The sequence below is a fragment of the Anser anser genome, assembly GCF_964211835.1.
Source record: "Anser anser genome assembly, chromosome: 4".
NCBI lineage: Eukaryota > Metazoa > Chordata > Aves > Anseriformes > Anatidae > Anser > Anser anser.
The window spans coordinates 71403936-71421230 of NC_139724.1; the positions used below are offsets into that span (position 1 = coordinate 71403936).

General features: G+C 38.4%; 1 long non-coding RNA gene across 1 annotated transcript; it reads left to right on the forward strand.

Annotated features, from left to right (window-relative positions):
* Nucleotides 1–10569: 10569 nt before the first annotated feature.
* Nucleotides 10570–16898, forward strand: LOC310899047. The gene is made up of 3 exons (XR_014583950.1): nucleotides 10570–11513; nucleotides 12777–13708; nucleotides 15418–16898. It is a non-coding gene; the product is annotated as an uncharacterized lncRNA (long non-coding RNA).
* The last annotated feature ends 397 nt before the right edge of the window (nucleotides 16899–17295 follow it).

Consider the following 17295-nt stretch of genomic DNA (forward strand, 5'->3'; position numbering starts at 1 on the left):
AGAAATTTATACTGGTCTGAATTTCAGGCTGGGCTTGGAGAGGGATCCATCCACATGATCTATCAAGTTGAACCACCATCTTGGAGAAACAGTTTGTAAAAGGACAAGTTCAAAATCTCTGAGCTAACACCTTTGCAGTCTCAAACTATGGGAGGATCACATCTGATCCTTGTGATGCTTCAGATCAGATTCATCATGACAAGGAAGCAAATGACACCTTCTATCAGAAGAAATCTCACAAACAAAGCAGAGGAGCCAATAATCCTCAGGCCATCAGATGAAAGGATCAGGTGCCTCTAGAGCTGGAGGGATGGAAAATGAAGGACATATCTGGCCACCTACCAGCCCTCCCTCCCATACTGGCTCTAAAAGACCGTGTCTCCACAGCTGGACCAATCACAGACCAGAACTTCCCAAAACTGTAGCTGAAGCTGGCTGGGAGGACTGGTGCCATGACTTCAAAAGTGTTTCTGAATCCTGAAACTTTTACAGGCTTTCATGAAACCCAAAGAATATGAACTTGACACAGGAATGTTCATCTCAGGAGTATTTTCTTTTGTAACTGGTGTGAGTTTTCCAGCAAAAACAGTAGCTGATTTGCTTTTTCTAACAAAAATATTTTTATCAGAAAGTTTTCAATTAGAATAAACTCCACACAGTATTACCAAATTTAATCCCAGGTTTCCCTCTCAATATAAAGTCCAGGTAGATGATGTCAGTTGCTACCTACCTACCTACCAACCAAGGCTGTAACCCCGTCATAGAAGGCCACCAGATTTGGCAGGCAAAAACTTGCAATATAAAACCTGTGGGTTCAAAACTGTGGAAAAGTTAAGAGAGATAAAAATTATGTGCATTACTTTTTGACTTAACATTTTGAGAGCATCACTCTCAATTTCCTTTTCCTTTGATGTAGAAATGCAGTGCATCTTTCTTTTGGTGGGAAGTAGAAAGTGTTCTGTTTTCATTCCTGATTCATTTCAGCTCTTTTCTGTGGAGGTAAGGCTCATGTGGTTTGAGGTTTGATAATGAAGATTTGGCACAGGTTTAAATATAAGTAATTAGGGAATCTATTGACCATAACAAACAATGGACCACAAAATGCTGTTTTAGAGAATGTACTTCCCAGTGCTCATTATTGCAATTTTTGTCTGTAATTATAACTCACAAATTTAATTCACTCACAAAACAAATACTCTTCTTGCTTAAATATCTTAAATCAAGCATTAAATTGCAACTTTTTCAAGAATGAGCCTCATCATTCTGTGAAAGGAAGGAAAAAGTAACTCTTGAAAACCTGGGTGAAAGGTGCAACCATGCTGTAAAATATCTGCATAATAAAATCCTCGTGTACACTTCACATGCATGTGTATTCAAATATACAGATGCACATGTACACTCATGAATGCATATATATATATATAAAATATGTTTGTATACATACAAACATATGTTCACCCTCTGAAAAAATGAAAGTCCAATGATAATGTGATCCCTACAAGCCTAGCACTTCAATTATAAAGCAATCCTAGCACAAATCCAGAAAATGTCACTGTCACATGCTTCCATTGTATGCTGTTGAAAATACCTCCAAAGTTTGGAAATTAATCACACAGCAATGCCAATCTTTTAAGCCAGGCTTCTATGAACCAAGCTCTTCCCTACTGAATGAATTACATTGAAATCATATAATTGCAGGCTGCCATTCAGTCACCCTTAACAATAGGAGACTTCGAAAATTGGAATTTTTTTCCCCTCTGACTCCCAACTTGCAGGCATGAAGCATACAGCAAAAGCTTGGTGCCTTTTAAATTACCTAAAATCTACAACCTTCAGACAAATGAACAAAAAAAAAAAAGGGTGCAATTTAAGGGCAAATCATTTTGTGTTAATCCTTGGGAACTCAAAGCATGAAGATAAAAGAAGAAAAAATGCAGGTTTCACTTTGCTCATTATGGGACATTGACTTTCACCTAATAGTATGCAATTAAAATTTCTTCATGAGATTTCCTTATTGAAATAAGAAAGATAGCGCCATGCTGAATGTGGTGATAGATCTGGTATAAACGTGCTTCCTGGACAAACTGATTTATCATGTCTCATTCCAGCAGTACTTTCTTGCTTGCTCATTTCTCATCTTATTACTGTGAATTTGTAATTAAAGAGGATCCTCCCACAGAGAAGAGTTCTCCTTCAGGACAAGCTAAATTATAAATGCACTGTTCTTTCTCCGAGACCAATTTAAAGAGGCAGTCTGCTGAGGGAAAGACGCACAAGTAATACTTGGGGCTCCTGCCTCTGTAATTTTATGTAGATTTCTTTCTGTTACTGAATAAATTGGGTTTATAAGCTGGGTTTCCTGGGCAAATATACCTCTGCAATTGACCATTTCAATTTAAATACATAGACAATTCAATTAAAATGGTATTGAACTGGTGTGGCAGATTTACTTAGCAGATTCTTCATATATGATCACTAGTATAATACACTGAAATATTTCAAAGGGCACTGACAAAACTGTTTAAGGAACATAGAGCCTGTAAAAATTCTTTCTATTTTTCAAGAACAATAGAACAGCATTTGACCAAAAAGCTGATCAACACTGGCCATTATGAGATGAATTTGCCATGAAAGCACCATTATAAGGAGACATAAGCAGTAGGCATGTGATCAGCTTGACACCATATTACCTGTTCTCTGCCAAATTCTCAGTCCTTCAAATACACAGACTTGCACCAGTAAAAATAAAAATATAAAACATTATTTGTTCCATTTTATTTGGGCTGATATCCATCGTGTAAAAACTGTTCTTACTGCAAAAAAGAGTAAAAATCTAGTTTCCTTCAAGAGAAGACAGGGACTCACAGTACTGCTGCTACTGGAGAATATTCTTGTGCCTTTGTATCTGAACACCTAAACCTAAATACAGCAACCCAATTTGTCCCCCCAGTAGATTCATTTTTGGTCTGTTATTCCCAAAGGCTCTACATTATAAGGAATTTAATTCTGATGTATAAAAATTATTCATGCTACTTCATAGTAAGTCTCAAATTCACTTCTGATGCTTCCTTGAGGACTCTGGAAAGAAGGAAGAAGTGGATGAACTTCAGAAAATGAGACCTGGGGAGAAGAATGCATTGAAAAATAGGCGTGAGTTGTGTGAGCTTCAGATTCTTGTCCAAGACTCAAAATCTTCTCGTAGCTTTTGAGTGTATGCATAACTTAATATTAAGCATTATTTTCATGGGACCCTGCCTTTTAATGTCAGTGTGGGGTCTAAAAGAACTTAGATCTCTTAATAGTGAAAATCCATCCAATAATAAAAAGGTTCACGCAACCATGAGATAGCCTTTTACATTGTTACATCCTATAGCTTTATATTTCTCCTTGAGTCCATTAATTTAATTGCATCTCTGGGTTTCATTTTAAAATATTTTATTGTAATCATAGGAGACAAATAATTTATTAACATGCTCAGTAGCAGTATTACACAGTAAGAGCAACATTACAGTTGCAGGTATATAATCCAGGGTTAATTTCATAAAAGTGTAGGTGAACTTGATCCTTAAATTAATACCATTGTCCTTTGCAAGAGAATTAAGACAGGCAATTCATTCTGTGTCATATCTATAATGTCTTAAATGTGTGGCAAAGAGCTGCGTAAAAGTGAGGTGTTCATAGTAACTGATATGACCACGAAGATCTAGATCCCCTGGAGGGAAAAAAAAATTAGGTTGTGAAATACTTATAGCTGGGTATTTTTAAGTCCTTTTCAACAAATAAAATCTCAATGATTTTATGCAAAAATGTTAAGCAAAAATTATTTGATTTCCAGACCCAATAGATGTTGTAAATTAATTATTACACTGGCTTCTCTTTCTCTTTTACAGGCTTTCTTTCCCATTTTGCCAAGAGAAAAGGTAGGGAAGGGAAAAAAGGAAAGAAAAGGAAAGAAAACAATGAAGCTGCTCAAAACCTCACCATTGCTCGCTCTACCACATTTCTTCCAGAATAATTCTATTTGCTACATTGGTAATGTAGGTTATCTTTTAAATATTTTCATATTCAAAAGTCTGGTGCAGATTGGTGTAATACTTTTATTTAACAAATAAGGTCATATTGCCATGTCTGTGTTTCCTAGTTTGTGCTTCCATGGATGGCTGCAAGACCTAAAATAACTGAATCCACTTCTTCAAAAGTAATTTTCCATAAAATTTCTAATATATTTGATTAAAAGGTGACATCTATAAATATTCACAAAGTAACTGGGAAAAAAAAAATCACCGACAATGCCACTTTTAGTCAAGCAAATATTCACTGGATATTCTTTATTCATATTTCTTGCTCTGATAGAAGCCCCAGTTTTCTTCAAAAACTTGCAAGGTGTTATTTATAAAAAGCTTTTCCTCTTAGATGTCTTAACACAGAGTAAACAACTACAGCAAAATAAAGTGACTTAAAAACTCAAATATTCTCACTCTGCTTTCTGCAAAATTTATGATCAGAATGGAGGTACGTATTTTCATTTATGATGCAAAATTTCTTGTGTGAAAATTCTCTGAGGCTGCATATCGCTTGCCAAGTTTCTAACCAGGGAGAATTTGCTTTGTGGATGACTTATTACTCGTTAATGTACATAGAACTATAAATACAATTGCTGCTGGGCAGCAGTGGGTGAGAGCCCAGCAGACAAGGGTCTGTGCTCTCACAGGCTTATGGTCTAAGGGGACGAACACTAACAAACTACAAAACAAGGCAGACCGTAAGTAAAGCAGGAAGTATCCATTAGTGGAACCGGGACCAAATCAGACATTGCACGTAAAGAATTACAATCTAAATGCAGAGAATAAATAAAAGACCATTCCCAACTGGCAGAATCCACTCGGTCCCTACCCCCTTTTGCTCTTACCAGTTACTTCTGCTGGCTGACAAATCATCTCCCCGCCACAATAAATTTGTTATGGAACATTATCTCAGGCTGAGGAAGGTCAGGATGTGCTAAAGGTCATGTATGCATTAACCCAGTACATGAGAGTCCCCACCCTTAGTCTAAAACATAGTCTTAAATTACATACTATTGAACTGGCTCTAACAGATCTCTCATAAACAGCCTCATTTACCTGACATGTTTTCAAGATGTGCCTGAAGGCGTGTGTCCTGTTTGCTCCAAGGCATTATTAAAGGCAAAAGCTATGTCATGAAACACTGCAGTTGTGGAGTTCAGTCCCTAAGAGAAGGGAAGTGAGAAAATCTAGATTCCAGCCCCAGCCAAGCATGGGTGCACAGCGCATGTTGGATTAGGACATGGTCACAGCAAACTCAGTGGATACCACTGCTATGGAGGTCTGCACATAGCTTCATATTTACAGCAACAGCTACAGAGGTTGTCTTTTCTGTATATTTTATATGCTGTACTAGAGGAAAGAAAATGGAAAGAAAAAAAAAAAAAGAAAACCAAGAAGGCTCTAAGAATGAAGGGTACACTATAACTCAGTTTGGAGTTTTAAATACCTTTTGAGCAAGGTGTTCTTTTTCCTGAGGTAGCACTAGGTATTAGCATCAGGCAGACCAGATCAGAACTACAGGATGAATCCAAGATTCTTGGTCAGATTCCTTACTAGCTAAAACTTATTTTAAAGGTTTTTAAAATACATGACTGTTTACAGTTAAGTATGAAAGAATGAAGGTGTTTGATCATTTTCCTGTATTTCACTGCTATTTAACCAAGGTAAGTCCCACTCCTATGCCTTTGTATAGCTACAGAGGAGATCTAAGCTCAGATTTGGATCACAGTTTGGCAGTGCCTCTGGAATTGCAGTGGACCCCAGGCAAGAACCAGCCACCCCAAACCCAATTTTATTTAGCCAAACTAGGAAAAGCAACACTTTCCGTCACAACTGTAGAGGATATGGAGTGTTGATGCTGACTCATTAATACTAAATCTGGGGGAAGAAAAGGAGGAAGGAAAGCCAGGTCAACTAATTAACATCTCCAAATACTAGCATCTACTTGGAATTTCCAATAAACTGTGCAATTTGGGATAGGAGACCAGGAAATCAAAAGCTAATAAAAGGATCTGGTCGCAAATAATGTTTTTGACTCAATGTCCTTGACAGAAAACAATTCTAAGGCAATTATGAAAAAGGGAAATGTCAGCTTAGCACAAGGAGCAAACACAGGAATCTTTTAAAGGCACAGATATCTCGTATCTCTGCCTTCAGTGAGATGTTTCTCCTTTTTATTCTCATTTTCACTGTCCGTCTGTCTTCATTAGTCTGCTGGCACTCTGCTAGGATTAGTGAGCTAGTTTCCATGGTTTCTTATTTTCACTTTCTATCTTTCTTTGCTTAACTCATTAAATTGCTCATTACTTCACTGCACTTTACAGGAGACATATTTATTGTATTAGTTACACAATGGCCAGATTAGTAAGTGATAGGCAGTTTGCTATTTGAAAGAACATATTCTAATAGCAGAAAGGAAATTCAGAAGGCACAGATATTATCTACTAGTTGTAGCATAGCTGGGCTAGCTAGTAACTGCTAAGTGTTTACCCTTTATCACTAGAAATATTCTACATGATTATAAAAAAAACTGTGCATGCGCACACCTTGGTTCTCTGCAGCTGTGCTTGCAGCCAGAAGGAAAGAGAAACTGCAAGAACAGCTCTGTGGACAAACACCTGGAGTAGGAAGGTAAAGGGGCCTCTAAATCTCTTCTTTACCTTCCATGATAAACCTGCCTGGACCATGGCTTTTCCCAAGGCAGGACGGAGGTCTGCACACCTGAGCACCTCCAGCTGCTGAGGAGAAGAGAGGGGATGGCAGGGAGGAGTTCCAGGCAAAGGAAGCTCTCTCACATGAAAACTTGGCTAAAACATTACAGTCTGGGCTTCCAGAAGCTGCCTGGACATGGTCCTGAGCTCCCTGCTCTGGGTGGCCCTCCTTGAGCAGGGGAGTTGGACCAGATGGTCTCCAGAGGGCCCTTCCAACCCAACCATGATGTGATTCTGTGACCTGTATCAGTCATACCCTACATATATTTACAACATTTCTAGGCTCCTGAAAAAGTCTTGTCTTCTCTGTCAAACCACTGTCCATTTCCTCCTTGGTCTGGCCATAAAGGGTGAGAATGAGGCATCTTCACCTTGCACTTCCCTCTTTCTCTTTTTATCTTTTCTGCAGTTAAATAAAACATAGTAGATTCAGTTATGTTGATGTTTCTCAGATGTTCAATGTAACCATTCGTGCTCTGCCTCTTTAGCTCAACAGGAATCCAAAACAAGTTCCTTTCAGCTGAATTAAGACCTTTCCCACAGTCAGTGAATGGTCTATACACGGGTTAACTCCATTCATTCATCTCCTCCAGTAGATCATTTATCACTTAGAGGTAATACACTGTGGAGAATTTTGATCAAAAAGGTGTCTGATTTTTTGGTGGTTTAAAGAAAATCTATTGTTTTTAAAAAGATTGACTTGGTTCTTGGCTAAACTTTGTAGACACGAGGCCAAGGGATTTATGAAATGTAGCTTTCCTTTTTACCTCATCTATATGGAAATGAGATTTAATTTGTCTCCAATAAACCCTATGAATGCTCTCATTTTTAGGAGGTGAACAAGAGCTGTTCCTCTGCACCATTCTTTAATATTAGCCTTCTGCTGTCTGTTTTACAGCTTCATATATTCTGGCATAGGAAATGCTGATGCTTGCTAAGTTTGTCAGTAGAGATTTTCTACACTAAACTTTATCTTGAATTCCTACCGATAACAGTCTTTGCTCTTCAAAGCAAATATCACACCTGTCCAAGATTGCTGTTCTATCATTGTCCTTGATAGAGGAAAGATCATCTTTTGTCATCTGGCAGGATTTGTTACCTGTATCCTGTATAGCCTTCAAAGAATGTCTCAGATTATAAGAGCATTGTATTTTCCAATATCTTGTCGTTTTTGTTCAATTTAATCAATTCTCTTAAAAAAAAAAAAAAGATAAAATATTGATGCATTGTAGAAGAACAAAAAAATGTATCTTCCCAAACTTCAGAACAAGAAATATATGATGTTACAGCGTAATAGCTCATATAAGTTAGACAGACAAGAAAAAAGACATTATTAAGTTTGGAAAGCCCCAAAATTGACCTATTCATTTCTCAGAGATGTTTGCAAAACACATACACTCATATTCTATAGATATATATGCTGTTTCTTAAAAGATAAATGCTTCAATAGCCTCTGCTATATAAAAGTCTTCATGTTAAGCCCTTAAACAAGTGACTTGCCATCCCTGAATCACAAGCCTTCTCTAAAAAGGAAGACAGAAGAGCATAAGGGGAAGGGAACGTGTCAGATCCAGCCACAGCTAGTGAAGAAGAACCTGCTCTCCCTTTTGGCAGTCATCAGGCAAAGTCCTTCCCCAAGAAATGGTGCTGGGTGTTTGGCAAGGTGGAATGGGTTGGTACAGTTTCTGATATGGTGTGTATGGATAATCTGGGCTCGTTTGTCACCTAGACTGGAATTACTATGTCACTGCTAGTACTTCATACCAAAACTAACAGCGACTGCAAAGGCTAATTCTCTGCATATTTTTCAAACACCTGTATCTAAAAAATTCACTTGCATTCTGGTGAGTTTCCTTCAATGGTTTATAAACTGTAAAATGTACAGTTAAGGGAGACCATACCTCGTTCTTTTAGGAAAACATATAGCAATCAAGTACTTCTAGCTGTTTGTGTGTTAAAATAAAGGCCATTTAAATACAAAATTATCTTCTTCAGAAAATCTGTAAGAAAGGGAATGCCTCAAACACTCTAAAACGGTTTAATATTTACAAAAATGGTGATTAAACTTTGTATTTAATATTAAAAAATAAAACCAGTTTAAAAAATCCAATTCCTGCTGACTTTGCTTTCCATAAATACTTCTTTGGTACCAGATTTCACTCTCTCTAGAGCACAACAGCTGGGTGGTCCCTGTGACGTCTATCTCCAGTCTGGGAGGCCATGAAACTACAATATCAGCACGTGGGCCTGGTCTAAAGTGGAATCTTTTGGAATCAAATCTTCTAACAGAGAACAACATCTGAGGGATCAATCTGAAATTAGCTTAGGTATTCACTGAGAACTCATTTTTTTCATAAAGGGCGGGGGGGGGGGGCGGAATTTTATAAAGGAAATCAAATGTGGGCAAGCTTCCATTAATTCTTGTTGAATTATATGCTATAAACAAAAAGAATCACTCTGGGCCTCTTCTGTTACTTGGCACTTTGGCTACCTTTTCAAGCAAACATTTCAATCACTGAAATTCTCATATTTTTATTAAATTAAAAACTAGAAAAAATAAATGCATCACAGCACATTTTAGCACACTGTCTAACATATGTGCTCAAGGATCTAATATTCCAATTATTGTATTTCCTTGACATCCATCACTACGGCATCCTAGCAATTCCTAAGCAACCTGTTCTCCCTTTGTCTTTGCTGATGTTCCCATTTCTGCAGGAAAACTGAGGCAAAGCAAAAAGCAGCTGGCTCAGTCCAGAGGCCATACTAAATACATACATGGCAAGCCAAATATAAGGCATGTAGTCAGAAGATGCAACTCTTACATACTAGCAACAACAAAACACTAATGCAGTTAATGTGCAACAGCAGCAGTGAAGATATGGTGGAACTAGGTTGATATGCATGAAAAAACCCACCAGAGACTGCAGGCACACCAGTACATTGATGCTTTGCGATTTATATGTATTCATACCTTTTATCTGCTGTCCTACCTCAGTATCATGCCCACAAGATCACTTCTGCATTCAGTCCTATTTAGTGTGCCCTAGTTCCTATTCAGTCCTATTTCAGTGAAAGCTCAGCTCCACAGAATGCTGACCCTTCCTGTCCCCACTTCATCAAAGCACTGACCTGTGAGGACACAAGTGGTCCTGTGAGCTTTGAGGTCCAACATTGGCTCAAATACTTCATTGGATTGGAGTCAGCATGTTTAGCATGTAGCAGACTTGACTTCTTGGGGCTTTGAGACTGTTATGCCTGAGAGCAATCTATTCCATGAATGCTCCTGTAAGTTTTAGTAAAGATAACATACTAATGAAGGTATCATTTTTTGCTTTTACTCATTAATGAAAGCATTCATTAGTCCATCATGGATCTTCCCACCCATGTGGGAACATTCAGTAAGTACAAAGCCAGTTAGCCTATGCCACCACTGTTTGGTTTTTTTGTTTGTTTGTTAGTTTGTTTTTTTTTAACCTCTGCTGTAATTAGGATAAGGTGTGGAAACTCCATCAGCATTTCATCATTACCTGAACCTGTAAGGCTGGAAAACATGAAAAAAAAAAAAAAAACGCCTAATAACTCACCATATTCCCTGAGCTTGCTGTTATTACAAAATAACTGCACATTTTGTTGTATTTCATTACTTAAATAAAAGCATTGATACTAATGTCCTAACCTTTTTAACCTAAAGGACATTTTCTTTGTTGTGTTGTAATGCTCTAAATTGTGTGCAATTATCCCAGCTTACTTAGAAAGACTTACTAAGGAATGAATAGGAACAATTAGCATAACAACAGAAACATTAGCCCATGTAAAAGAGAAAGCTCTTGCTTGCAAGCACCTGTTTGTAGTTTGTCTAAGATAAGCTTACTGCATTCTTTGTTTAGCAACCAAGCAGCAGAAGGCAGGGGGTGCTGGCACTCTGTAGGGCAATCCGCTGTGACACATCAGAGATGAGCAGCAATATGTAAATAATAAGTAATAACAATAACAATAAGTAAATAACAATACGATGGAGCCCTGGTAGAGGTTGCCCAGAGGCTGTGGGGTCTTCTCCTTGGAGAGCTTCAGAAGCCACCTAGACATGGTTCTGCTCAACAAATCAAGCCGTCCCAGACCTTAATTGAAGAGACTTCATCCGTTTAAACAAGGACACTGTGGGAACAGAAATACTATCGGTTTCGGTGAAAATAGTCATCTTGTTTATTCAGCAGTCCTATTCCTCAGCTCCCTGCATCCAAGATTCCCTACAACTTCCTTCCACCTTCTCACCCAGGCTTCCGAGTGGCCTGAAATGCACACAAGGAAAAAATAGCAGTAGTATCCTGGCAGTGCTGTGTGGTTGGTTTGACTAGGAAGACAGCATGAACTATTCTGATGACAACTGAGGAAAAGTTAGTAGTTATGCTTGTAGTTATGCTTGTCCTGCACGTGAGACAAGGCAATGCGCCCAGGTCCCTAATCCTTATCTGCACAGGCAGTAGTAGGCCCTCACATGTGGAGAAGGAGGAGTGACACCATTCATGACTTCAAGAGGCAATATGAAAGAATGGACATTCATTTTTAGTCTGTTGGGACTAGAAACAAGAGACATAAGGTAAATCTACATCTAAAGAAACTTTGTACTCATTCATTTCTGAGATCAGAAACAAGAGCAAGCACTGCAGAAGCACTCAGAGCAAGCCTACTAGCATCCCTGCAGTTTTCCATGAAGCAAAGATGGAGCAATAAGAAGGTAAGATGTGGTGATCCTTCCCCCACAAGCATTCTGTTCTTCGCTTTTCGTTTCTGGAGTGAATAAAATCTGCGGATCGTAATTCTTAAATATCTTGATCAAAGGTTCCCAGCTATTGCTAAGACAATAGCAGCCTGTTATAGGTCCCATTAGAGGACTTAACTGTAACATTTCATTGTGCATCTCATCGCTTTTAATTTTGACAGTTCTGTAGTTCAGACCCTGACCAAGTGGCAACATGTAGCAGCACACTAAAGATTCACAGAAATATTTATCTCAGTGCCGGCAAGACTAAGAAATACCTTGAATCTGGGGTACATTAGCAATTCATTCTGTTGTGCTTCATTTTCAACCAGTTTAATGAAAAATTAGTATATTTAAGTCGCATTTAGATTAGTTATTTAAGCTACAATGAAAAAATTGTGTTTATAAGACATGCACAATCTTCTTTCTTTTTGAGAAATATTCCTAGAGTTCTTTTATTTGATATTCAATTCATTTATACAGTTATAATCAAAACCTACTTCATTTACAATTCCTGCTTGATATCTAATCTATTCAACAAAATAGCAAGTTATAGATGTGCAGTTTCATATCTGAAAGATAAAACAAATGTTAGTCACCTAAAAACATCTAATATATATAAAAAAAACTATAAAAGCATAATGATGTTATCTTCTTCATACTATATATATGCAGACATTCTGTAGACCTTCCAGCCAGGAATAATAAGAGATCATCAGAAGACGTGGGCAAGAAACCAGTAGACTTTAGCCTAAAAGTGCAAACCAAAAAACTCATGTGGAATAGTTCGGTCACACTTACACCACTCCAGAGAATTACATCCTTTCTTCAGTTCTTAGACCTCCAACATTGGCTGAAATCACCCCAATGACTGTAAAAGATTCTTTCACATTGTTTTATTTGATTATGACATCTTTAATATATTCTAATTAAACCTGGAGGTGAAATTACCATAATACAGTAATTTCTTTGGATTTTCTCTTAGCTGGGTGCAAATGAAACAATGGCAGCAGAGATGGAAATTAGTTTGAAAGTTCCCTTATGCTTTCAAGGTCTAAATTCCTGCCCTTAAATTTGAAATTCAAATATTTTCATGACACTTGTTCACAGTGACTTTGCAGCTGAATGAGTTTTGAAGCTACATTCCATAAGAAAAAGGACTTTATATTTTTAAGTCTCAAGCATATTGTAAACTGACTACTCCAGAGTGACCACATTTTGTATTTCACCTCCCAACAGAATCAACGAGTGATGACGATGTACAGAAGAGACAGGCAAGATCCTCACTTTCAGCTGAGGGGTACTTTACTGACACAATAAGCAGGAGACACAAGAAGACATCACAATAAATGGAAAAAGAAAGACAAAAACCAAATCGCTATCAAATCATGTGAAAAGAACAACAAAAAAAGTATTAAATACTAACTAGAAGAGAGCAGGGACAATATTAGACTTCATGTGAAGGATAATACTTTAAATGAAACAGTCACTGCAGTTACAGGACTTAAGAAATTAAACTTACACTAAAAGAAGAGCGTTCTTTTCAATCATTAGCAAAATCTGGGGGGGAAACCTGCCAGGGAGATGGAGGGAGCAGTATACAAGTGAGATGGAAAAGAAGCGCTCACAGAAGATAAGTCCAGAACAGAGGAATTAAATGAATTTCTGTCCACAACACAGAAACCATAGACTTTGGTAAATTAATAAAAGAAAATTTAAATGATTCCAAGACCTACCTGAATTTATGCAAGAGGGAATTCAAAAATGGAATTGCAGGGTGACCACGTGGCACACAGTCTATTATTCAAATCAAAGGTGGTGCCAAGGAAAGAGAAGATGGCAAATTCAACATTAGTGTGCAGGAAAGGGTCCAGAGTTGGTCCATGAGGCTGGTAAGACTCAGTCCTGCACCTAAGATAGGGATGACGGATTCAGCTGAAACCAGAATAAAGAAAAGCAAAAAAATTTGCTTTTATGATGCTGCAAGCTTGAAGACATAAGACCAAAGACCAAGTCTCTTTCTCATAAAGCACAGAGCCTAGCACAGGCAGGAGCAAAGGGGGAAAGTGACATGCAGAACAGGGAAAAGCAGGCAAGGTACCCATGCCGGCGTCACTGGCAAAGAAGTGGCACCATGTGTGGCAGGATGAGACTCTCAACAAGCTCCTGAGGTGAGAGGCAGTTGTATGCCCCTATCTTTTTCCAGGCTGTACCAGGAAACATCTTCTTTGCTTTTACAAGGCAGCATTTTAGAGGTGGGGTGGCAATTTGCAGTAAGTGCCATTTCATTGTTATGTTATACTAATGTTATACTAATAATATATCTCAAGTGGAATCTCAGCAACATTACAACTGTACCTGCAGAGCTTTTCTCTGCATGTGTGTTCAGGCTGGTGCCAGGACCCACAGAGAGCTGGGACACCTCCGTATTTTAGAGCCAATGCTCCTCCCAGTCTGATCAGTCCAGCACATTCAGCCCAGGATAAAACCCGCAATCCTTTCCCCTCCTTCAGCTTCTTCGTCTTGCATTCTGCACGAAGTCATGTTCCAGTAGGGCAAAAGCACAGGGATGGTTCATATCCTTTCCTTTCCTTCAGGAAGAAAGACTATGTGCTGGGGACATTCGCAGAAACTCAGATAGCACTCGGTCCACCTGGCATAATGGTATCAGCATCTTTGCATTAATTACACAGAAGCAGCATCATTTGTTAAAGTGGTGTGAATATATGACACCAGTGTATCAGGTCCACTTTAAAATACATATGAGTAGGCAGAGATAAAGGACAAAAAAAGGAAGGAGAAATCTTGAGAGTGAAAGAGAGAGGCACTATTAAGCACTTTGTACTTATCTTGCTAAGGAAGAGCTTTGTTCCAGGGGGAAAAAAAACCTTACTCTTTGAAGCTATCCAAACAGTAAACAGACCATTCTTTAAACTGTGGCGTATCTACAGCAATGCGTACATCAGAGGACTGGCATGAGGAAAGCATTTTTCTCATAGATAAAACAGCAGAAAAGGTTTCTTGCACTGGTGATAATTTGGATCTTGTGTTTTAGTTAGATTTTCAGAGCAAATCCAGAAAAAGTCTAATAAGCCCTTAAAGAAAAAATATATCAAGAAGTGTTGAAGTATGTTGATTTATTGCTTCTTGCAACATGTTCTTGTCCTCCCGGGATAGGAAAAGAAAAGGTTTCAAAGGCTTCTCATCATATTTGTACTGTCTGTTGTAAGGGACATTGGGAGTCTTGTGCATTGAGTTTGCCTGGACAATTGTTTTGGTGTTACAGGTCCAAAATGAGGAAGGCTTCTACAGCCCACCTGATGCGCACAGATGTCTGAGCTCTCAGTGTGCAACTGTTGAGCTGGCAAGCAGCATGAGGAAGAAGAGAAAAAAATCATTTCTTTCCCTAAAAATCCTTAATAATTTTCATTGAACTTTGTTTTCTCTATGAGCTCTCCTGTCCCACCTACCTCCCCTTCAGGCTCACACATCCTAGGGATGCCAGAGCTCTGAATTGAAGAGCACAGTGTTTTGCTCTCACAAACTAAATGCAGACATCAGGAAGGTCTTGTCTCTAGCCACAGGCAACTTACATGTTTACAAATTACCTTTTTTGCAGCTGTGCCCACATGTCCGTTTCATGTTCAAGAGTAGTGTCTGAGCCACTGCCAGTCATCTTCTGAGATCCAGCACCCAGAGAACCTTTGCAAGATCTATAAAAAGATGATTTCACCCCTTAAGTTTTCAATAGAGTGTTTTCTTTTCAACCACACTGTTTAGCTCCTTCTTGTTCCTCTTTATAATAAGGGTATAGATGGTTCTTTATATATATAGGTTATGTATTTGGTTCACCATTTTGCATTTGCTATTTTCCCAGCAGCTTCTTTCCTCTGGAAACATCTCTAACATATCTGCAGAGAGGCAAAGCTTTGCACCCAGGGCTTTTCAAAGCATGTCCTAGCACAGTCTGAAGCTCCTTTGGATTGGATCTCACAGTTCAGCACATTCACAGCCCATGCAAAGACCACAGCAGGACAGGCAGATGAGACAACGAAACCCCCAGATAACCAAAGGAAGCAACCAAAAGCCAGCCAGTATGAAATGCATTAAAGAGGAGAATCATCTAACATCCAGCCTCATCCAGAGCTACAGGAAACACATCCACAGGGCAGAATACAGGTTCAATGCCTTCTTTCACTTATGGGAATTCAAGTGCCTGGCTCTGCCTCTGCTCTGCCACCTGACAGAGGCAAAGGCAGATGTGAGACTCAAGAGGGCAGACCAAGACGAGTAAAGGGTAAGGTGACTACAGTCCAGTACTGGAACATCTCCTCAAACATAAGGAGCTCAGCAGAGCTCCTTCCCATGAAGAAGTGCAAAGACTTAATTTTCCTCTCTGCACGGATCTTAAAACCTCTTTCCAGCCTTCAGTTTGGTGCAAATAGTGGATTTTGCTGACAATACTTCATAATCTGGGGAGACATTCAAAAATATAATGTATATTACAGAGCAATGCCATCCCAGTCATGCAAGTTTCTGCAGAACAGGAACCTGCCACATTAAATGATTTCTTCTACTTTTGCAATTTAAATGGAGAAATCAGCATTACATCCCTGGCAAGCAATGAAAGTGAAAATAGACACTGTAAAAACATCATGAATTCCGCTTCTTGTGCAGCAGCTACCCGTTGATAAAAGGTGGCATGTGTCTCTCTCCTTCACAGGCTCACTAGTAAATAATCATCAATTTACACATTCTAGCACAATACCTCTGCCTACAAATTGCTTCTTCAAAGATTTCCTTTTCCCCTAGAAGCACCACTTCTAAGTGTGTTGAAATTACATCTTATTCTTTTCTTTGAAAGATCTCTTACTGCACAGCCAAATAAAGAGAGACCATTTGCATAATTCTTCTTTTTAAATGACTTCAGGTTGATACAGGTTCTTTAGTGAATTGTTATTCAGCAGGACATGGTCAGATGCAGATAAAGCGCTATAGAAGGTGGAAGTTAACATCCTCAAATCTGATCAAATAACATTTCAGTTTTAAACTGATACTGTAAATCACAAGGAATTACAAAGCTGTAGCTTGATTCAGTCGTTGAAACAGACTTAATATTGAAGCAGCCTTTCATTCAACAAAAGATTCTGCTCTGAGCCATTCTCAGGCTTGTAGCAAGCACAAATTATAATTTTAGCAGACTCTCGCAGCCAGCCAGACTGTCTCCTTGAGTGGGCCTGCTCTCTATGTGCGTACAATAATCGCATTTAATATATGTAATTTTATAGAATAAAACATGTGTTACATGCATAAAATAATAATTATAAATTAGCTACATTGTAAGGCTCTTTTCAGCTTTTCTGATTACATCAAACATTCTGATAACTTCAGGAATCAAGATGCTCTCACTTTATTTTTAAAATCTATTAATCCCTTGTTTTCACTGTAGATATTCAAAGACACTACCAGAATTTACCTGAGGTTTTACAAAACTTGTGCAAAGGCTTGATTCTGAGCATCAAGAAAGCTGAAGGCACCCAGAACCTCACGTGGCTTAGGCCTTCTCTTGAAAAAAACATGTATTCATGCTCACAGGAATATAAAACCTAAATATCACATTCTGAAAACAAGCGTGGTTTTAATCTCATTGCTTATCTCTACCCAAAATTCTCAGGGAAGATACACCTGTATAATCTGTCAGGGGAAGCTGCACAAGGACCATTGCTTGGTATTGCAAAAGCAATTTTGAAGTAGGTGC